This window comes from Balaenoptera physalus (assembly GCF_965194825.1).
Source record: "Balaenoptera physalus genome assembly, chromosome: 1".
NCBI classification, from domain to species: domain Eukaryota; kingdom Metazoa; phylum Chordata; class Mammalia; order Artiodactyla; family Balaenopteridae; genus Balaenoptera; species Balaenoptera physalus.
The window spans coordinates 25,332,662-25,354,582 of NC_138882.1; the positions used below are offsets into that span (position 1 = coordinate 25,332,662).

The window sequence follows — 21,921 nt, forward strand, 5'->3', positions numbered from 1 at the left end:
TGGCATTGCTGGTGGAGTGAGACTGAACTGGCATGGAAGTACCCAATTCCCTCCTCACTAAAGCACCACATCCTCTCTCCCCTTCGGCAGAAGCTGGAGCTGATGAAAATCACACCCTCTTCCCAGTGAAGCCTCACCAGGTAGAGTTTGTACATTACGGGAAGAGATGAACCGGGGACTCCATTATCCTATGGGCAGTGGTAGAGGTCACAACGCTGGCAGGGGTTGGAGGAACACAGGCAGTTAAAGGAACAGTTAGCTTGGAAGGGAGCAATGGACGGACATCTCTTGAAGGCCTAACCCAGGGGGGCTGGAACTTTCTCTCCTGTGTGGTAAAAGGGAGCCAGTTGCGTACTCAAGGCAAGTTCCCAGTTCTTAGCCCCACCCTGCTTGGGGCAGTTCCTTGAAACTTGTCAAAATCTCCTTAATTCTCTCTCAAAATATACGTTGTACTTAATGTGGAGATGATTGGGGGTGGGGTGTGTGTGCAGAATTTGGACTGGTAAGAGTATGTGAACGTTCCTGCAGAGGAGACCCAGCAGCGCAGAGGACCCGGCCAGAGAAGCTCACAGCTGTGCCACCCCGGTCCCGCACGCTCCGCTTCTGCGCTGCGGGTGACACGCTGCCTCAGCTCAGGTCCCACGGCCGGGACGGCGTGGACGCCGGGCTCCAGCGTCCATGAGGAACGATGAAGCTCGGTTCACGTCTGGATTTTATCACAACCCTCTCCCCCCATTGCAGGTATCAGCATACAACGGTCAATTTTCCTAAGTAGTAATAGTAAACACGTTTCCAAAATGTTAAATGTTAATTCATCAAAATCATCTCGGAATAAAGGACAATCCGTTGGCTTGAATATTTAGTTTTGTGAAAGAGCCACTAAATTGTTCTGATTTCCCTTTGCTCCACCGACATCCCTGGACAGAGCTGCAGACCAGGGAGTGGAAACGGTCAAGACAACCGGGGCTCAGGTGTGATATCTCGGGCTGACGAGGAGACTTGGGGCCACTCCGTTTGGGAGGAGGCACTTCTTCAGGGGGCAGCTCCCTGTCTTCCGCTTCTTATCGAGCCGGCCGCCCGCCGCAGGGCCCGCTTCCGCTCCTTCCACGTGCTTGCCTGTGCCCACTACTCGGAGGAGGGCCGGCCTCCGCGAAGAGCCTTGCCGACAGGGGTATACGACCCCGCACGCACCGGGGCCACTGCTCGGGCGACCCAGCCTGGGACGCGCCCACAGGGCCAACACTGGTAGCCAGAAGAGAAACGCAACATGTGGGCGGGGCCGGGCGCCGGAGGCGGGCCCGCCCTCAGCGGCCCACAGCGCTTCCGACTTCTGTGGGAGTCTTTTGTGGGAACTGGGAGGGGGCCCTCGTTACATAAAGGAGAGCACGGGCCGGCCCGCTGCAGTCACTTCAGTTCCTTCCACCGCCTCCCCTCCAGTCCCGCTCGGAGGCCCGGCGAGCACCGGCCGGGGCGTGACATCCAACCGCTAGCCACCGCGGCTGCGCCCGCCGCCTCATCTGCCGAAAGGCTAGTTCTCGGAGTGCACACGCATCGAGCACCCACCCTTGCAACCCGGCCTTTACCCAGCCTTCCCAACTAGAGGAAAGGGCCGCCGGTAGGGAAGAACGGGAGGGGCCCGCGCGCTGGGGCGGCCTCCCATTGGCTCCTCTCTCTCTGCCCTCCGTCCCGATTGGCCGCGGGTCGAGCGCACGGGCTGTGCACGCTGCCCCGCGCCGCGCGACGTTGGACTGGGGGCGGGTGGCGGCGCAGCCAATGGGAGCGGCCTGCGGGGCGGGGCTCCCGGCGCTGGGTCTCTGGGCTAGGGCGAATTGGTAAACAGATCCGGAGCGCGTGCCGGGTGCTAACGCTACGGCGAGCGCGCGGGGGCTGCGCGAAGGTGACCGCGGATCCCAGCTTCCTGCAGCCGGGTAAGGCTGCCGCCCACCGCGTGCCCTGGGCGCCGTCTGCCTGCGGCCAGAGCTGCGCTCACCACCCGCTTGGGCCCTTCTTGTATCCTCAAGTAACAGCGCGGCTTCCCCTTTGCGAGCTTCATTTGCTCCAAGCTCCGGGCCGCGGCGCGTTGGGCGCCCTGCGGCTGTCTCCTACCCCCGTGGCCACCTTAGCCCATACGTGCCTCGGGGAGGGGCCGAGGGCCGCGTGCTGGAGCCATGGGTCCCCGGAACGCGCCGAGCAGCCCCGGTGACCTGATGCCTTGTCTCTTGGTCGCCAGTACTGCTTTCCTGCCTCGCTTTCTCATGATAATATTTCTCTTCACGCCTAGACTCCTTTGCACTGTCTCAGGGGCGCTAACTGCCCCTGGCCCCAGGTTTGTGTCAGGACTTTGACTCCCTTGACCCGAGCCAGCTGTTGGGTTCCACAGTTGGGGGTTTTGGGTGAACTTGGGAAAGAGGACCCTTCTTGGTCCTTTCCTCCGTTGGCTTTTCTTTGGCCCCTCCTCCTACTTTTCCAAACGCTGGGGTTCTTGTGAATGGTTTGGGCTTAATTGTTTAAACTCGTGCCTTTGCCCAGTCTCTGCCCCTCTGCCAAACCCAGGCCAGTTCTCCCATGTGCCTTGTGGGATGGAAAATGCTGCGGGGGCAGGCCTGGATGCTGGAGCTCTCCATTTGGATGACAGGTGCCAGTCCTCTGAAGGGTGAGAGACTTACGTGCAGCCTCTCATCCAGGGTAGGGCCTGCAGCCCATTGGAAAACTTGTCCACACTCACTTGCGCCTTGGGTGTGCGTGACAGAAGACTGAAGAGCTGGGCCTGCCAGGTCTAACTTGTTGCCAAAGGATTTGAGCATGCCTGATGCCAGCCTGCCAATTGTCATGCTGTGCATGGGTGGGTCATGCTGGCAGGAGGGCCCTTCTCCGGAGAAGAAACAAAGGGGGGGCTGGTGGTTCTCAGGAGCAGCATCGTTAAGACTGGTGATGACTTTGGGCATTTTCAACTTTGCAAATAATGCAGACAAGGCAGGGTTAGGATTTTGGGCCTGACCTTGGGCAACTCAAAGGAAAAGTGAACTAAGGTGCTTTGAGCACTTACGTGTGTGTCACATAAGACAGGGTTTCTCAACCTTCAGCAACATCCCTGGCCTCTATCCATTAGATGCTAGTAGCACTCCCCCCCCCGACACACACACACACACGCACACACACACACACACACACACACACACACACTATTTGTGACAACCAAAAATGTCTCCAGACATTGCCACATGTCTCCTAGAGGACAAAAGCAACCTTGGTTGAGAACCACTGAGGTAAAACTGTAAAAAGAGTCTTCCCATGCTGCCAGAGGTCCCCTAGGACTTGTCCATGACTGGCTGAGAGGTTTATGTAAAGGGTAGCATCTCTGTCCTAAACCAATGATAGAAGCCCTGTAGGTTGGGCTTTAATGGAGTCCCCCACTCTGCACCTGGGGGGATAGGAGTGAGATAGGAGGTAGAAACCCATGGTCATTTGCTGTGCCTGCTGGGTGCATGGCAGTGACTGGCTGGGTCCAGAGTACAAAAGAAGTGGGAGACTTGTGGTTTCTGTCTTTGGGGACTTTGCAAGACTGTGGGAGATATACATATGAAATAACCATGGGGCAGTTTTTAAATAGTGAGCAAACAAGTTTACGCTGTCTGAATGCTGGCGGAAAGGCCAATTCAGTTATCCATAAGTGGCTTTTCCAAGGTGATGCTTTGCCCATTCTTACAGGTTTGCTGAGACATGTCTTACGATATGGGAGGGTGCCAGGCCTGTGTCTGCAGAGAGTAAGTGTGTGGCTGCATTTCAGACATATATGTGGGGGTATATACATGTGCCGTGTACTCCTCCAAGAGAGAGGCTACCCAGGAGTGCAGAATGGACACGTGTACAATTTGTACAGTTCTTTTACAGTTGATTGAAGCATCAGAGACAGTGAGCCATTTCTTTTTGTGCAGGGAAAGACACTACTTCTGAGTCTAGATTTTGCCTTCACTGTAACCCAGAATTTATGCCCCAAACCTCAAAGTCCCAAACTGGTGGGGACGCAGAAAAGTGAAGAATGGTGATTATTGTACAGGGCAAGGAAAAACATCTGAAACCCCTACCATGAATTTGTTTTTCTTGTTGTTAATTGATCCTATGGGGATGTATCAGGATTTTCCCATAACATTCCTTGGTTAGTTAGGGTGTCTTTTGGGTGCCCTTTCTTGCCTATAGAAAAGCATCTGGACAGGGAGGTCACTTCTCTTTTCTCGGAAAGAAGTTTAGAGGAGCGTATTATTGGGAAGCTCCAAACTTGGCACGATGATTTTCCATCAAGAGCCGTGGGCACTGAGTCATTATCTTTGTTAGTTGAAACAAGAGCTGTGTGCAAAATTAGACAGGAATATTTAGAGAGTTGTCTTGATCTGACAGTGGCATCTGGAAATAGTTCCAGCATTCTTGCTAAACAACAGCCAGGAACCTGGGAGAGTCAGTAGAAAGAAGAGCCAGTGGGAGAGGGGGAGTGCGAGGGCCCTGCTCCTTGAGGAGTTGCACCTGTTGTGGGGATGGGGTCTGCTGACTCTGAGGCAGACCCTGATGTGTCTGGGTGGGCTGCTCCCCACACTTTTCAAACCCAAGTGGGTATCCACTGGTCTGTCCACAAGCATGTTTGTTGTGGGGTTACAGGCTCCTGAGCCCTTGACCTTTTGCTTTGAGGTTAGGGGCCCACGGAATATCTAACATTGGAAATGACCCTGAAAAATCTCTTTTTATTCTTCATACTTGGGTGTGCTTTATTTTTACTCTGTGCATGTAGAGAAGGATTCATGAGAAAGCTGAGTGTTTTTCACTCACCTTGCCCTTTCAGGGTATTGTAGGTTCTGTTGTAGTGAATAGTGACGGAGTCCTCGACTTGCTTTTTAAAATATCCCATTTCCATCTGGGCTGAGGGAGAGGGGCTGCACTTGGTAGAAACCTGGAAAATCCCTGTGTGCTCTAAGGGTTGGTGCTTCTCCACATCCTGCCCTGAAGAAAAGCCCGCTCTAGAATTGTGGGTTATTCACTCCTTGAACAAATATTGATTGATTGTCTGCCTCGAGCGTGGCATTGGAAATATAAAAGTGAACAATTCCTTGGTTCCCGGACCTCAGGGAATTGTCATAAGGGGTGTGCAGATACCACCTAAACACCCTCAGTGTGGTTTGGACTCGGGGTCTAGATCAGACCACTTCTGGCTGGTGGAAAGGGCAAGGCGCTTGGAGGAGAAGGCGTGTTAGCTGGGACTCTGAGAATGAGCAGGATGTCAGCAGGAGGAGGCGGGAGTTTGGAGGGGTGAGGGGCCAGTGCTTCCCAGATGCTCTGTGCTGAAGGCCAGGTTTTATTTTTTCCCAGTTTGTTGCAGACCAGTGCTTTTGCAAAACACAGTAAACATGTCCAGACAGTGCTAAATTGCTGTGAAGGTTTCTGAGCGCTTGCTCCTGTTATCTCATCGAGGATGACAATATGAGTCCAAGGACCATTCTTTGAGTAGCATTGGTCCAGGCAGTGGGCCCTTTGAGCAGAGGCATTGGGTGGGTGAGTGCCTGGTAGGGGTGAGTGCAGTCTGGCCGGAGGGTGGGGAGTGGGAGGGGAGCAGTGGGAGGCTGGGCTAGGGAGCAGATTGGGGTGAGTCCCCCACCCCACTTCCTGTTGAAGCAGCTTGTGTGATCTGCCCTTAGGAATTCAGGAGAGTCTGATCAGCATTGCTGCCACTTGTGCTTCTGTAGGGTCGGGGGGCCAGCGGGGCTTTGGCATAGGGCTCCTGGTAATTTTCAGCTGACAGTTCAGTTCAGGCCAGAAAGGGTTCCCTGGGCGCCCAAAACTCAGCTGCAGCCTAGGGGGCTCTGACAGAGAGGGAGGCGGCTCCCTGCCCTGGCATGCGCACAGTGGACGTGGGTACCTGTGGGTACTGGCAGACTGTGCAGGACCTAGGGCGGGTGCAGTCCTGTGCTGTGGGAACCCAGGGCGCCCCGGTGCTGGTTCTGCTGGAAAAGGGCCGGGAAACTGCCTTCCTGTGCTGGGAGGTCTAGGAGCTAGGGCCTGAAGGACGAACAGGTTTCCATGGGAGAGAAGTATCCGAAGCTGATGCCTGAGCAGGGAGGGGCAAAGGTGGGCGCTGCTGTGGGGAGGAGAGGGGAGGGCACTCAGGCAGGCAGGCTGTGCAGAATGGGTCTTGGAATGGGTCACTTTGAGGGGTCAGGTGGATGGGGAGGGAGACCCGTGAGGCGGCCTGTGAGAAGTGAGGGCGGCCTGAGTCCCAGGTGGCGGGTAGTGGGGAGGTGGAATGAAGGCGTAGATTCAAGAGATTATAAATCTGTGCAGGTGGAATCTCTAGACTAAGTTACTGCTTGGCCACTGGGCTGAGATTTCTAGTGGCAGGAGGGGTGGGGACTGTTTGGGGTGGATGGTGGTGTCACTGCTGAAAACAGGGGGCAGAGCTGGGCTGGCGGCAGGAAGATGGTGATGTTAGTTTTAGACGGGAAGGGGTTGAGGTGCCTGCGGGACTTTTTTCCTATCCTTTTTTATTAAGGTATAACTTGCATACAGTAAATTCACACTTTCTAGTGTGCGGTTGTGCAGTTTGACAAATGCATATAGTCATGTAACCATTACCACAGTCAAGGTCCAGAACGGTTCCGTCCTCCCCGCCCCCCGGGTTCCCTGTGCCCCTTCATCGGTGCTGGTGGGACTTGGAGGGAGAGACGTGGTGTGTGTATAACTGGATTTGTTCTAGAATTGGGCCAGTGGTTGAGATGGCCTGCCCGGCCTGGGAATGGGATGCACGGTCCTGGGGGAGCCGCCAGCCCGTGGGGAGGCTGAAGCAGCCCAGGGGACAGCGTAGAGACCAGGGAGGATGGGGCTGGGGACCAGGCCTGGGGACTCCTGTGGAGGTGGAGGGGGAAGAGGAGCTGGTGAGGGAGGTTGAGATGAGGGGCCGGGTGAGCCATGGGAACCCAGGAGAGGATTTCAGGGGAGAGTGTGGGACCCGCGGGAAAGGCTGAGGAGGGTGGTGCTGACTCAGGTGGACGGAGCCATCGGGTGACCGTCGTGAGTGCCATAGAGGGAGAGCTCGGGGTCGGGGCCTGGCAGCCTGTGCTGAGAGAGAAGGGAAGGCAGGGTTGGCCGGGATGAGGCTGAAGGAGAAGCAGAGTCAGCGGGAGGTTTTTCAATATTTGGTGCTTGAAAGCCGAGAGCGGCGTTTGTGGGCTTGAGGGGGAAAGCTTTTGCGGAAGGAGACATTGAAGGCAAAATTAAAAATAGGTCAGGGGCAAAGTCCTAGAGGAGGAGGGAGAGGGAGGAGGGGAACGGCCAGTGCGGGGAGGAGATAGGATGGGAGGAGAGGTGGCGGGAGGGCTGAGACCCGGACCGAGGGTTGAGGGTGAGCACATCTGATTGCCTCTGTTTTGAGGAAACAGGAGGTCAGTTGCAGTGAGTGAGGCCCTCTGCTTGATGTGAGAGGGGGAGGCTGGGCTGGGGGTGGCGCTTGAAGGGGACCGGGGCTCCTGCCAGCCTCTGAGGAGGGTGTGTGCGTGTGTGTGTGTGTGTGTGTGTAACGGGGCAGGGTGGGTTTCCTGGCCGTCTGAGAAGGGGCGCGCTCCCTGCCCCGCCCACTGGATTTTCCCAGAGGTGTTTGCTGAGAGAAGCCGCGTGGTCCCCACCTCACCACCCCCGAGAAGCAGGTCTGCCCCTCCTCACTTGCTATTTCCATAGAACGTCTAGAAGGGTTAGTACTCAGATTCTTTTGTGTATGATTCTTTCTAGAACCTGTTAAATCCCAATTTTCAGCACAGCCCTGTGTCAACCTTCTATGCTCAGGGTAAACGGCCGTGTCCTGATCTCTGGGAACTGGAAATCATCTAGGTCAATCGCTTTGTTTTACACATGAGGAAACGAGGAAACTCAGGCCCAAGGGAGAGCGGGTGTGCTCAGGGTCACATGTGGCTGGTGCCCAGGGTGGGCCTGGAACCCGGGCCTAGCTGGCCACCCTCCTCCATCAGCCTCATCGTAGTACCCTTGTTGTCTGGGAACCGGAGGGCCTGACGGCAGTGATTCTGCAGTCTGCTGGGCGGGATGGGAGGTCCTGGGGTCTGTTCACACACCCGGAACTGTTACATTAAATCCAGATCCTGGGGTCAAGCCAGTGTTTGCTTTCTGCCTGGCACGTTTTCTCTGCGTTTGGCCCGGGTCCTGGCTCAGGGGAGGGTGAAGGTAAGAATAGGTTGCCCTGTGACCTGCAGGTGGTTACTGTTTGACAGGTGCTGGAGCAAACATCTCATCTGTCTGAGATCAAAAAAGCAGTTTGTGGCTCTTGCCCCCTAATGTGTTTACAGCCAGCATTTGGTAAAGCAAGGGCTGGGCACCACGTACAGGTCAGGCCTGCTGTGCCCCTGTTCCAGCCTGCGTGAGCTCACTGTCAGCCAGGCCTGCTGTCTTTTGTCCCTCTTCCCTCTCACTCTTCTTCTAAGCAAGGAGTGGGACCGAGCAGAGGACACAGTAGAGGGGCCGCATCCTGGGTGGGCCGCCACCCCTCCCTCCCAGTGTCTGTGTGCGCATGTGAGCAGGCTCCGGGCCCCTGTGGACGTCGTTCTTCCTCCATTCTCCCTCTTCTGCCCTCACCCCATTTAACACAGGGTGCCGCTGCCGCTGTGTCCATGGCGCTGGCTGGTGGCGGTTTCAGGGTGATTGGTGACAGAAAGAGCGTTTCCCAGATGCTTAGCATCCCTGGTGTCTCTTGGGTTCTGGGTTCTAGAAGAGGGAGCTTGAGAAGCTGGGGAGCCCCTGGGCGCTCGTGGGTATTAAACTCCTGGTATGGACATGGTACAGCACCAACCCTCAAGGGGAGTATAGGTCTGGGTAAGAGATCCCCTCTCCAGGAGCGCACCATGCAGCCTGGGAGACGGGACAGGTACGCAAAGAGTCATATAGGGCATGGCAAGGCGACCTTAGGCCATTAAGAGATGAGGGACGTTAGAGGACAAGAGGTGACTTTAGGATGGGGGGCAGACACTATGGAGCGTCTAACATTCCATCAGGATGGGTAGGATTTTGGCAGAGGAAAGGGTGTCCCGGGGGAGGAGGTGGGAGCAGCACGTGGAAGTAGGAAAGTGTGTGTGTGTGTGTGTGTGTGTGTGTGTGTGTGTGTGTGTGTGTTTTGGGGCATGAGCCATTCTGGCTGAAGCGCTGGTGTGGGGTGGAGACAGTAGGAAATAAAAGCTGGAAAGATGTCTTGGGGTCCACAGTGAAGGGCCTTGAAGGCCAGGCCCGGGCCCACGGCCTTAGTTCTGCCGGCAAAGGAGAGTGGAGGTCAGTGAGGAGACAGTCGCCTCTTCCTCTGTCCATCCTTTTCTCATTTCTCTTCCTGAGTATTGTTGTCTGTCTAGGGTCGTCCCTCGTAGGGTTAACTCACTGGTCTTAAAAACTATTGGGGTTTTGTGTACGCTTGTAGTGCCAGAGGGTTGCACGGGCCCTCGGTGGCAGGACCCGTTAATTTAATGTCTGCACCAGTGACGTGCACAGGTGTCCGTGCCTGGCCTGTGTGTGGTGTTTGGGGGTGCTGCTGGTGGAGCATGGTTCCGGGAGTCAGCGTGGCAGGGCTGGGGGCCGCGTACCCAACAGCTCCTTCCGGAGGTGCACGCCCAGAGTGGACTCAGCGTGGGGCTCCTGCCTCTTTCTCCCACTTAGGTCTGAGACAGAACCGGCATGGGATCGCTGGTGCTGAGAAGCCTAACACTCTCAACCTGGTAGCTGAGGAGCTTTCCAGAAAGGGAGTTTGGCCAGGTGGCCTTTGAGAGCCCAGCCAGCTCCTGGATTTTTATGACTTATAATTTTCTGCAACCAGGGCATGAACCTTGCCGTGTTTCCAGGAGAGTGACTTTTTTTTTTTTTTTTTAAGGCATTTCTTTTTTTTTTTTTTTTTAAATTAATTTATTTTATTTATTTATTTTTGGCTGTGTTGGGTCTTCGTTGCGGTGCGCGGGCTTCTCTTATTGCGGAGCACGGGCTCTAGGCGCACAGACTTCAGTAGTTGTGGCACGCAGGCTCAGTAGTTGTGGCTCACGGGCCTAGTTGCTCCGCGGCATGTGGGATCTTCCCGGACCAGGGCTCATACCCGTGTCCCCTGCATTGGCAGGCAGATTCTCAACCACTGCGCCACCAGGGAAGCCCCCAGGAGAGTGACTATTGATTTAAAAACATGTTACTGACCTGGGGGCAGGTTTCTTACCTGCTCACTTCCTAGGCTGCAGGAGGAAAGGACTTGAGCCTGGAGTCAGACAGGCATGGATAGGCCAGCCCCTGACAGCGTTGGGACTTAGAGGAGGTTTCTTTACCTTGCGGAGCTGAGTCTCATCAGCAAATGGAGACAGTAATACCTCACAGGGTTGCTGTAGGATTAGGAGTAATAAAAAGTGATACACACAGAGGGGAGTAATAACTGGTAGCTGTTCTTGTTATTAATACTATTTCACTGAAATATTTAATCCAAAGTGAAAGTGTTTTGAAAGATTAAGAATGTAAGAACTGATGAGGAGCATTTTGAGGGGTGCAGGCTCTTACTTGGACGTTGCGGTACCCCAGGCTGTGCACAGTGCCTGGCATGTAATATAAGTGCTCCATAATGGTTTCAGTGTTGAACCGAGCCTGGGAAAGAGGCTGGTAGACGAATGGGGCATACTTATACTAAAAGCAGGCAGGACTCTGTCATCAGAACAAGAATGTGTCTTGAGCTGCCCATGGGATATGCCAGAACCTACCACAGCACCTGGCACTTAGCTGGCACTCAGTACCACTTGTGGAGTGACTAAACTAAGGTATTTTAGATGAATGATCTGGAAATTATTCTAGAATATCGCCCCTCTTCCCAACACAATGATGTATCTTTTAAAAATAGCCACTGCATTAGTTTCCTATTGCTGCTATAACAAATTACCACAAATTCAATGACTTAAAACACCACAAATTTATTATTTTACAGTTCTGGAAGTCAGAAGTCTGAAATGGGTATCACCTGGCTAAAATCAAGGAGTCAGCAGGGCAGACTCTCTCCGGAGGCTCAAGGGCAGAGCCCCTCCCCTTGCCTTTCCAGCCTCTCGGGGCTGCTTGCATCCCTTGGCCGTGGTTCCTTCCTCACAACTGCATCACTCCAACCTCTGCCTTTCTCACATCTCCCTCTTCTGACTCAGATCCTCCTGCCTCTCTCTCTCTCATAAAGACCCTTGATTACATTGGGCCCAGGTGGATAATCCCCCAATCTCAAGATCTGTAACGTAATCACACTTTCAGCAGTCCCTCTTGTTGCCACATAAGAGAACATAGTCACAGGTTCTGGGGATTAGGGTGTGAACATCTCTGGGGGGCCGTCAGTCAGCCCCCCAAAGCCACCCACAGTATTTTGGCCAGATTTAAACACAACCCCTTAAATATCTGATTTTAGTTTAAGATAAACTCCTCAACTACAGCTCCAGGGTTCCCCACCAGGGTTCTTATTCACCTACCTGTGTGACAGTGCAGATGACACTTGTATTTGTGTGGTCAGGGTCCGTCTGTGTGTGGAGGTAGGTGGGGAACGAGTCAGAGGTGTGTAAGATGTGAGCCTCCCCACAAGGGGCTTATTATTGGAAAGACTTGTGTGTGCCAAAGATAACTTACAAAACGGGGCAGAATCTGACCAGCACTGGAAAATTTACATCAGCTGATGGGAAGACAAAATCATAAGAGCCAAGAGTAAATTAGGGCCTGATTAGAAATGTGTCCTTGAATATGTATGACATGTTCATACATTTCAAAGTACTTCTGCCTCTCTTATTTAGATTGGACATAATAAGAACTTATGCTGTCGTAATATCCAGGTGAGGAGACAGATTATAGGAAACAGGTTCCGGGACAGGCCTGGAGTGGCCTGGCTGGGCGGAGCAGAGCTGATGCACAGGCCCGGAGGCTGGCCTCATTCAGTTTTAGAAGTGCAGGGATGAAGGGCTTGGTGTGAGAGGGAAGGAATTGGAGCAGCGCTTACATGGCACAGGTGTAAGTGGAGGCTGGACGGGAGGCCTGGGTCCTGACTTCGGCCTCCAACCTCAGGCTTAGGAGTTTGGAGCTTATTCTGTAGAAAGCTACGAGCCGTTTGAGCCAGGGGTTAACATGATGAAAATGGATTTGGAGAAGGTTAATCTGGCAGCAGATGGGCTGTTGCTTGGAGACAGGGAACTTGTGGGGGTCAGAGGGGTTCCCCAGCACTGTCGAAAGCCTGTGCTTACCTGGCGAAAGCCTCCTGTGCTATTATCTCCTCTGAGAGTGGTATTGACCGTGGTGAGGATTACCAGCGGTATTTATGTCCTGGCTGTCCTAGGCACTCCAAGCAGGCCGCCAGCACACCAGACCACCTCTCCTGAATGATGCCTCACACCACAGCTGAATAAGCCTCCCTGGCCCCCGAGAGAGGGCGAGTCTGCCCTCCCCGAGTCAGATCTGGTACTGTACCCAGCCCGGGTGCTGGGGGTGTAAATCAGTAAGAGGGTTGTCCACACTGGTCTCATTTGTGCTCCCTCTGGTCTCACCAAGTCTGAGTGACTTGGTGAGTCCTTCCAGAGTGTCCGTGTGGTCTTAATAATAATCATGTCGGCTAATGGTTTTGAGCACCTACTGTGTGCCAGGCACTTGGGGTCCTAAGTACTGTTATATGGATTATCTAACCCACTCCTCTTGAGAACAGATGAGGGAAACTGAGTTGCAAAGATGAGCTTAAATGACTACTTAGGTCAGCAGCAGAGTCAGGATTTGAACCTGGGAGACGCCCAACTCCAGAGCATCTTGACGGCTTCATCAGTATCACTTCCTGAACGAAATCTTTTTTAATGTTTTAAGCAGAAAACTTTGGTGGGTTTTTGGTCAGAAAATGAAATTGCCCTCAGGACCCCGTGCTTCGCAGGTTGGTATTTGTAATCAGTTACGTTTGCTCCCCAGTGGGAGGAAAGACCACCTGGGACCCTCTGTGCTACTCACCTGTGCTTTGGATTCCCCGGGCCTGTGCAGGTTCATACACAGCATTGGGTTTCTCTCTGGATTATCATTAGAGGCTGGAACTTCTCCTTCTGCTGCTTTATTATCTCCCCCTCCCTGGCCCCAGCCCAGTGCCCACCTTGGGGCAACACACCAGGGAATCCTAAGAATGTCTTCTTCTTCTTTTTTTTTTTTTTTTTTAATAAATCTATTTATTTATTTATTTATTTTTGGCTGAGTTGGGTCTTTGTTGCTACACACGGGCTTTCTCTAGTTGCGACGAGCGGGGGCTACTCTTCGTTGCGGTGCGCAGGCTTCTCATTGTGGTGGCTTCTCTTGATGCAGAGCACTGGCTCTAGAGGCGCGTGGGCTCAGTAGTTGTGGCGCACGGGCTTAGTTGCTCCGCAGCATGTGGAGTCTTCCCGGGCCAGGGCTTGAACCCGTGTCCCCTGCCTTGGCAGGCGGATTCTTAACCACTGCGCCACCAGGGAAGCCCCTAAGAATGTCTTCTTAATCACCCATTGGGTGGAGAATGGAGGCTTGCAGTCTAGGACATCAAAACACACTCTTACTTGTTTTCTCCTTTTATCTGTTAAATGGTTGCCTGGCTCCTGAGCCATGATAGATTCGAGTTCTAGCTCTACTTGTTATTTGTTGTGTGCCTTTGGGCAAGTTTAGTTAACCTCTCTGTGCCTTAGTTCCTTCATCTGTAAAATGGGCAAAATAATAGTACTTACCTGTTAAAAATGAGTGAGGTGATACACATAGAACACTTAGCACACAGCCTGGCATATAATAAACTCCCAGTAAATAATAGCTAAATACAGTTATCATCACATTGTGCTGGTTTTCTGCTTCTCACAGAATAAAAATGTTTGGGGAACTGGTGAAATTCATTGGAGGAGAATGTCAGAGTGCCTGCTATTCAACAAGTTGTTGAGTGTGTTGGCATAAGAGTGTATACTTTTTAAATGGTTCCAAGAAAAATCCCAATAGTCCAGAAATGGCTTTTGGAGGAACATGAAGTCCTTAGCCCAGGAGACAGCTTGAGGCCCAGAAACGAGCTCCTTTCCTTACGGGGCACAATTCCGCTGTGCCACCCAAGGGCCGTGGCTTCAGACCCGTGTGGGGTCTGTGGTGAGCTGCCTGGACCAGGGCAGGAGGCCGTCCAGCCCCACAGTTGTGGACATCGTGTCTGCCTGTGTCTCCCCTCCAACTGCCGCCGCTCCCCCCCCACCCCCAGAACTCGGCTGCCCTGTTCTGGGTGACCCAGTAAAAGGTGGTCACCACAGAGCCCTCCCTTTGTCCCTAGGGCCTCTGGGTGGTGGGCAGCTCTGTGCCTGGTGAGGTACCCATCTTCTGGGGTCAGGAGCAGAGCTGTAATGGGGGGGTCCTCGCCCCAACACCAGCCTTGTTGGGCTGCTCTGATATAACTCTAGTGACCTTTCCAGATTTCCTGGGACAGTTGTGGTTACATTTTACACTGTTGTCCTAGAATAAGGGTCAACAAATTTTCCTTGAAGAGCCAGATAGAAAAAAAAAAAAAAAAAAAAAGAGCTGGATAGGAAATATTTTAGGCTTTGTGGGCCATAGTTCTCACTTGCAACTGCTTAACCGTGCTGTTATAGCTTAGAACCAAATCAAACCAAACCCAAAAACCCCAAACAGCCATAGATAATGCATATGTAAATGAATGAGCTGTTTCCAATACCTAAATGAATGAGCAAGGCTGAGTTCCAGTAAATGCTTATTTACAAAAACAGGCAGCAGGGCTGCATTTGGCCCCATGGTTTGCTGACCCCTGATCTAAAAGGGCACCAGTCATGTTACGGAAAAACCCAAACAAATTTTTTGCCAACCCATACATGTCTTAACTTTTGGTTCAGAAAAATGTGATCGTTGCACTTACTACATTATTCTAAACTAGGATCCTCTTTGGGGGAAAGTACCGTTAATTATTTCTATCTTTTAACACAGGGGCCAGCATTAGACCTGCCTCTGTCAAGTGGTTTTCTCACCACTTTCTGAGAAGGGCAGTTGAGCCTCTTTCCCAAAAGTGGGGCGGCCGTGTTCCACCTTCCTGGTGGCCTGTCAGGGGCAGTTGTTTGCTGATGAAGGACAGTGGCTAAAGGGTGTAGAGAGGTAGTATTTATAGCATTCTGATTTGCTATCTAACCCTCTGCCCATCCCGCCCAGGACAAACGCTTCAGGGATGTGGGATAGTTTCTTTAAATCACACCTTTGTGTGCTTGCTTTTATTTTTTTATTTTAACAACAGATATTTAAGATTATTTTTATATAACTTATTTTCTGTTATAAAAGTAGTACATGTTCTTTGTAGAAAATTTTAGGAAATTAAGTAATAAGAATCTATCACTCTACCACCCAGAGAAAACCAGTGCTCCTGTTTTGCATGCTCTGTTTCTATCATTCGTCTCCCTCCCTCCCTTCTTTCCTCCCTCCCTCCCTCCAAAATAAAGGATAATACTGTTTTGTAACCTGCGTTTTTCCTACATGGGAATATATAGTAAACTTTCTTATTTGTCAATAAATACCTTTCACAGTGTCATTTTAGATGGCTGCATAGCAGTGCATCTAATGGGTGTACCACTAGTTATGTAGCCAGTCTTAGACAATGTTGTGATTTACATTCTTGTGGCTGCATTATTACACATCCACTGTTAAGGAAATGCAGTTTGACAGAATTTGGCTGGATGCTTAGAGAACTATCACGCAGGATGGCCTGGGAAGGAGACAGGGAAAGGGGACTTTAGTGGTAGACATGCAGGTTTGGGGCATTCCAGAGGTGACTTGCAGCTGTGGGAAATGAGTGACCCTAGTGGCCTGTCTCTCACCGTAGAAGGTTGACTCACCAGGCCTGGCTGGGGCTGACTGACAGGGGAGGGGGAGGGTATGAGGTGGGGTTTGAGGGGGGACAGAGGCTCTTTTTCTCTATATCTTCCCCTGGGTTCTTCTTCATGTTTTTAGTTGCCTTTGAAAATTGATACATATTAGGATATTTCTGAACCTGCTGCCAGATGGACCCTGAAGCCAGACCTCACTATGTAGAAGCCTGGAGTGCCTGAGATATTTGAGTGATGGGCCCTGGGGTGTGATTTTAAAGGCCGAGGCAAAGGGCACATCTAAAGAAATTCATAGATTTTTGGTTCAGAAGTCTAAGTCTTTCCCCTAACACATATACTCTTCTGAGTCCTTGGAGGAAACAGTTGACTGTATTTCCTTTTTCTAAGAGGAAAAGAAAAAAAGAAAAATTTCAAGAATGTAAAGGAACTTTCCAGTGTCCACACAGACTGTTCACGCCCAAAGTAAAAAGGTTGTCCTTGGCTGGGAGGGGGCAGAGGGCCACCTGTGAGCCCCCGCCCTGAGGCCTCCCGGATATCATTAAACAGTTCTTTCCCGGGAGTACTAAAGTGACAATCTTGAGATTCCTTTGGTGACTGGTTCTGTGGGTCATTGTCTTTAAGCCCATTCATTTCCGATGTTCTTTTTCAGTTTCTTGAGGGAATAGTGGGAAAGGAAGGGGCAGGTGGAAGGTTTCCACTTAAGGACAAAGCCAGACTTTTGGGGAGGGAGTAGCAGGGAGAAACTTTTAGGAAAGGATCTCTGTTTAGAATTCCTGCCTGACCTTGGGCTTGGCCCACCTCTGTTCCCTTTTCCCCTCTTCCTCCAGAACAGGGTTCTTAAGGTACGTTTCTAGGACCACCAGCAGCAGCAGGTGGGAATTTGTTAGAAATATAGTTTTCCAGGCCCCATCTTAGACCTATAGAATCAGAAACCCGGGGCGGCGGTACAGCAGTCTGTGTTTTAGCAAGTCTCTCGAGTGATTCTGATGCCCACTAAAGCCTGAGAACCCTGCCTCAGACTAGGCTCCTAAGAGACCTTTGATTCCATATGTAGATTAAAAAATGCAAGCAGGTGTGAGTCAGTTCCAGAAATGGCAGGCTTTCTTAAACCTTGGGGGTACCAGCTGAGTTCATTTCTGTCTGCTCTGTGTCAAGCACGGTGCTAGTTGCTGGAGATACAGAGAGGGGACAACAGATGTGGTCTGTGCCCTCCTCTGGCTGACAGCCCAGCGTGGCGGAAAGACAGGTACATAGGCAGGTTTAGAGCATGGTCACTGCTACCTTGGGGAAAGAACAGGGAGCCGTGGGGGGACATGGATGGGCTTTAGGGATGGGACATGTTTGGGAGGGCATCCCAGAAGAAGTGCTGTTTGAGTTGAGATCCGGTGAGGAGGAAAGACATACGTTCCTGTGCAAGGCGGGGGCCAGAGAGGCCAGTTAGGGGCTGCTGCGGTTGCCCAGCTGGGAGCACCCTGGGGGACTAGGGGAGGTGGGAAGGGTTGGAGAGAAGTGGGGGGTGGTCGCAGTGCTCAGGACGGGGAGCATGGGGTGGGCGGGGTGAGGGGGGTGAGGTCAGTTCTGGACATGCCGAGCTTGATGCCTGTGAGCCATTGGGTGATGTGCATGCAGCAGCTGCGGGATGAAGGCTGCTCGGGAGAAGGCTTTTCAGTGAGCTTCTCACACCCTCCCCAAGACAAAGGGCTTGCTGTGCAGCTTGCTTTTGGGTCCTTACAACAGTCATCCCGTGGCTTCCGGGGCAGCTCAGGATGGGAAGAGACAAGAGGAGGGCGTGCTGGCTTTTGGAGGTATAGACACTCTGGCTTTGCTTGGATGGGAGCTGGTCTGCCTTGTCACACTTTATACTTACGAAGGGGGTTGAACAGTGGCTTAGTAAATTCATGCACTGTCCCTGGCTTATTGTCGCCTCGTGAGAAGAGACAAGCGACAGATGGTGAGTTCTGGCTGTGAAGGGGGGGGCTTGGGGGTGCATACGGGAACCCTCCCCCCAAATAAAATTCCCCCATGTGGGTCCTGGTGGAAAGGTTTATGATGCCTTCATTTGCTTAATGCTTGTCAGGATTGCCTGTTTTATGTATGTATGTATGTAATTATTTATTTATTTTTGGCCGTGCCACGCGGCTTGCAGGATCTTAGTTCCCCGACCAGGGCTTGAACCTGGGCCACTGCAGTGAAAGTGCTAAGTCCTAACCACTGGACCACCAGGGAATTCCCATATATTTTTAAAAAGAACACAACTCATTGCTGCTGATATATCTTATTGCATCTGGCCAGGTAGGCATCACTTGGTGGTTTTTTTGTTTGTTTGTTTTTGTTTTTTTTTTTTAAGTTTTGGAGACTAGATTTGAAGGTCCTCATACCCCAGATAATTTCCAGCTAATGGAGTCTCTGAGTCTGTGTTTCAACATGAATGAAACGGTATCTCAGAAAGCTCTTTGGGAAGGTCAGAGAGTGAGGGTTCAGCAGGAAAATTTCCTCTTGGAGCTTGAGGACTCATGTCAGGGGACACTGGCTGTGCTGCTTTCTCAGCCTCTGTCCCTGGGGAGTGGTGAGCTGTATTTATTCCAGTTCTTTCTCTCTCTAGACAACAACTTTGCTCACTTCCTTTATAGCGCTTTAGCATGTTAGGACTGGAAAAGGGGCCTGGTGAGCCACCTGAAGCCCCCCCCTTGCTGCGGAGGGTGAAGAGGCGGGCAGCACACGTGGCGGCAGTGGCTGAGCCGTCCAGCCTCCCCGGCGTTGCCGCTGCTCAGCTGCCTCCTCTGCACCTGATCGCCATGTGTCAGCCTCAGTTGGCCTCTGGCCATCTCCGTGGTGTCTGTGCCCGTTATAGATGTGCCTGCATGCTCCTGCAGCTGTGAGCGCCCCAGGGCCAAGGGCAGGTTCATCCCAGAACCTGCACAGACTAACCCAGAGCACTGGGTGGGGGGGGGGGGAACGTCAGTGAACGTGTGTTCAAAGAATTGACCAAATGACTATTTTGGTGCTGGTACCTAGTGGGCACTCCCAAATGTGAGTGCCCGGCCTGTACCCTCACCGCTGTATCCATTGGTGCTTTCTCAGAGGAGACCGGGCGGCGCCCAGGCCTTCTAGGGCAAGTGGGCGAAGAGCCTGAATGCGCCCTCCATCCCTGTATTGCTCCTCCGTGAGGTCCCGGAAACCCATTCAGGGACCAGCAGGGTGAAGCGGGGTGGGTGAGGCCTCTAATACTTGTAGATGAAATCGTGGTGAGGATAAGATTTTAAACTTGTGGTTAATGTATTTTGGGGGCTTTTGATTTCATTTACTTAAGGTCCTGATGAAAATGCCTGCTGGTGGAGCTGAGTGCCTGGCGCTTGTGCATTCCTGTTGGGGGGTTTGCCCCACCATTCAGGACAGCTGAATTCTGAGTCACGTTGGGATTCTGGTGCATTAGAAGTAGGGTTTATGAGAGCCAATTTTTGAAAACCAGGAGGTGAACAAAGTTCTGGAAAGGTATTTCCTCTGGCAGTTGTTCGCCTTCCCACCCCTGCTCCTTGAGGGTAGGTACTCCTTTGCAAAAAAAATACCTGGTATTGACTCAGGTCACTTTGTACCCAGCAGAGCAGCATGTGGGGAGGTTTGGGGACAGCGTCCCTTGAACATGAGATAAATAATCCTTAAGGGGGCTGGCACGGGCTGCGGTTTTGAAATGTGCATCCACCTGTGAATCTGCTCACGACGACAGACTGTTTATGAGCATCTGTTAATGTGAGAAGGGGAGGGACTGCCCCGTAGTGGCGGGATGGTAGCTTTCCGTGATGTCATTTCCCTGCGGATGGAGCCTGCCTTCCCAGGGAGCTGGCTCTCCTCCTCCTCCTCCACGACGGCGCTCGCTGTGCTGGGTGAGATGGGAACCCATGGAAAGTTCTCCGGTATGAGGACACAACCGTTCAGGCAGGAAGAAAGGCATAGCTAATTAATTTTTAACGTGTACTTTTTAAAGATGACGTATTTATTTTCCACTTTGAAAGTGGGATATGTGAACTAAAAAAGTTAGGAAAATACTGCAGGAGACCATTATTACTCATATGTCTCAAATGCAGGAATTTAATAAAACACTTGGTCAGTTTATTTAACATTGTTTCCTCTTTGGAATTTTAAAAAAATCATCGTCATAAAGTAGGTGTAATCCTGGCCCATCACAGAACTATGCTCAGAGCTGACATACTTAGAGACCAGAAAAGTTAGGACTGGACTCTGGTGGGTTCCAGACCTGCATCTGCAGAGTGCAGGACCAGAAATGGGTATTTCACATTGAACTGCAGAGCTAGGGCAGGGGAAACTGGCCAAAAAAATCACGTATCAGCTTTGCGCTAGTGAAACTTTAGTTTGTGGGTATGATAACTTGGGTGAGAAATTTAGGCAGAATTAGTTTTAAGCCTGAAAACAAAGTCTGAGTTAAATAGGTCTTATATCAGTTACCAGACAAGGGGAGGTTTTGAAATTATCCAGGCTTGTGGCTTATGGGAGACTGTGGCCTTGGTTATCTGGATTGGATTTAGAGGTGAGCAAGGGGAAAGCCTGTTTCTGGGGACCCCTGGGGCAGTGGGGTATGGTGGATGGTCCACCAGCAAGGGTCTTTCTGAACAGATGGAGCTGGGGCCCTGGCCTCTGCCATTGCATGTCCCTGATGTCTCTTTCAAAAACCTCTTTCCTCAAGAGTGAAATGTGTCTCTGTGTGTCCGGGGCCAGGGGGCAGGGGAGTGATTGAGAGCTGGCACCAGCTGCATTTGAGCTCTGATTACATGCTGTTTTCCCAGTCCTAGACATTTGGTCTATGGGGCTCACACTTGTTTACTGCCATAAGGTGCAGGAGCCCAGAGTGGAGCCCAGGGTGTGAAATAGCACCAGGTGATGGGCAGGGCTAGCTCCCCCTTCTCTCTCCTGTCTCCTTCAAGAGTGTGGTCACCTTCCAAAAAGCTCCTTGGCTTTGATTAGGGTACAGGAGGTCCACTTGTGTCTAATCAGTACCCTGTCCCTGTGGGGGTGCCTTGGAGTTGGTAGACCGAGCGTTTGGGGAAGCAGTGTGGTGTGGTGGGCACAGAGCAGCGGAGGGCAGGTATCAGACCCCAGGGCCACCGTTCAGGAGCTGAATGACCTCAGCCAGTTAGTTAAGCTCTCTGACTTTGGTTTTCTCCTTTGTGAAATGGGGGCAATAACATCCATGTCATTTAGGTTGTTTATAAAGATTAAAAGGAGATGAAGTATGGAAAGCACCCCAGCCCAGTGCCTGGGAGCTGCTTTCCTATGAAGGTGAAGGGTTCTTTGAGGGCAGGTTATGGTGGGTCATCTTAACTTCCTAGGCTCCTGCGCATTCGTGGGTTTCTCTGGCTATCACTACAGCTCTCCTTTTAAATAAAAGTAGCTGTGTCCCATGCTCAGGAGCGGAGCGGATCTGGGCAGGAGTCTTTGGACTGACTGGGGCTGGTTCCCCATGAAGGGCAGGTGGGAGCGAGCCTGAGGTCTTTGGAAGGCACGAGAGTTCTGGTTCAGCGCTCTTGCCTGACCTTCCTGTCTGTGCTTCTGTTGATTCGGGCCCTTCTCAAGTCAGCCTCCATGCGTTTGCACACAGGTTTGTTTGTGAAGGTCTCCTGCCTGCTGTGCCTTCCACACCTGCTCCTCTTATCTTATCTCTGAGACTCCTGGCAGATCCCAGCTCCTCCCTGCCCCCTGGCCAGAGTGCTCCCTCCCCACTCTGGGTTCTCCTGCTCCTTTCCTTTTTGTTTTTTTGTTCAGCCACCTTATTTTACCTTATCTTATCCCTCCCAGCACACAGCTCCAGGTAGGTCTTGAGAAGTGCTTGGGAGATTGCCAGCACACACCCAACCCTGTGAGGCACCCTGTGTACTCTGGCTTTCCACTTCTTTGACCCTGACATAAACACGTTTTACTTTGTGGCCCAGCAGAAAGAAGAGAGCAGCGCATGTGCACGTGGAGGGGAACCAGGTGTCAGCCCCAGTCCTGCCCGCAGTGTGCCCTGATGCTTCCCTGTCCGACATCATGTTGGTGTTGTTTTTAATGC

The 21,921-nt window shown here is 52.0% G+C and overlaps 1 protein-coding gene across 1 annotated transcript in view; it reads left to right on the forward strand.

Moving 5' to 3' along the window:
- Nucleotides 1-1,807: 1,807 nt before the first annotated feature.
- Nucleotides 1,808-21,921, forward strand: part of COQ8A (coenzyme Q8A) — a 50,667-nt gene continuing 30,553 nt past the window's right edge. The window contains exon 1 of the mRNA XM_082470386.1: nt 1,808-1,928. The gene's annotated coding sequence lies outside the window, so the exon portion shown is untranslated. The remainder of the gene's footprint in view (nt 1,929-21,921) is intronic.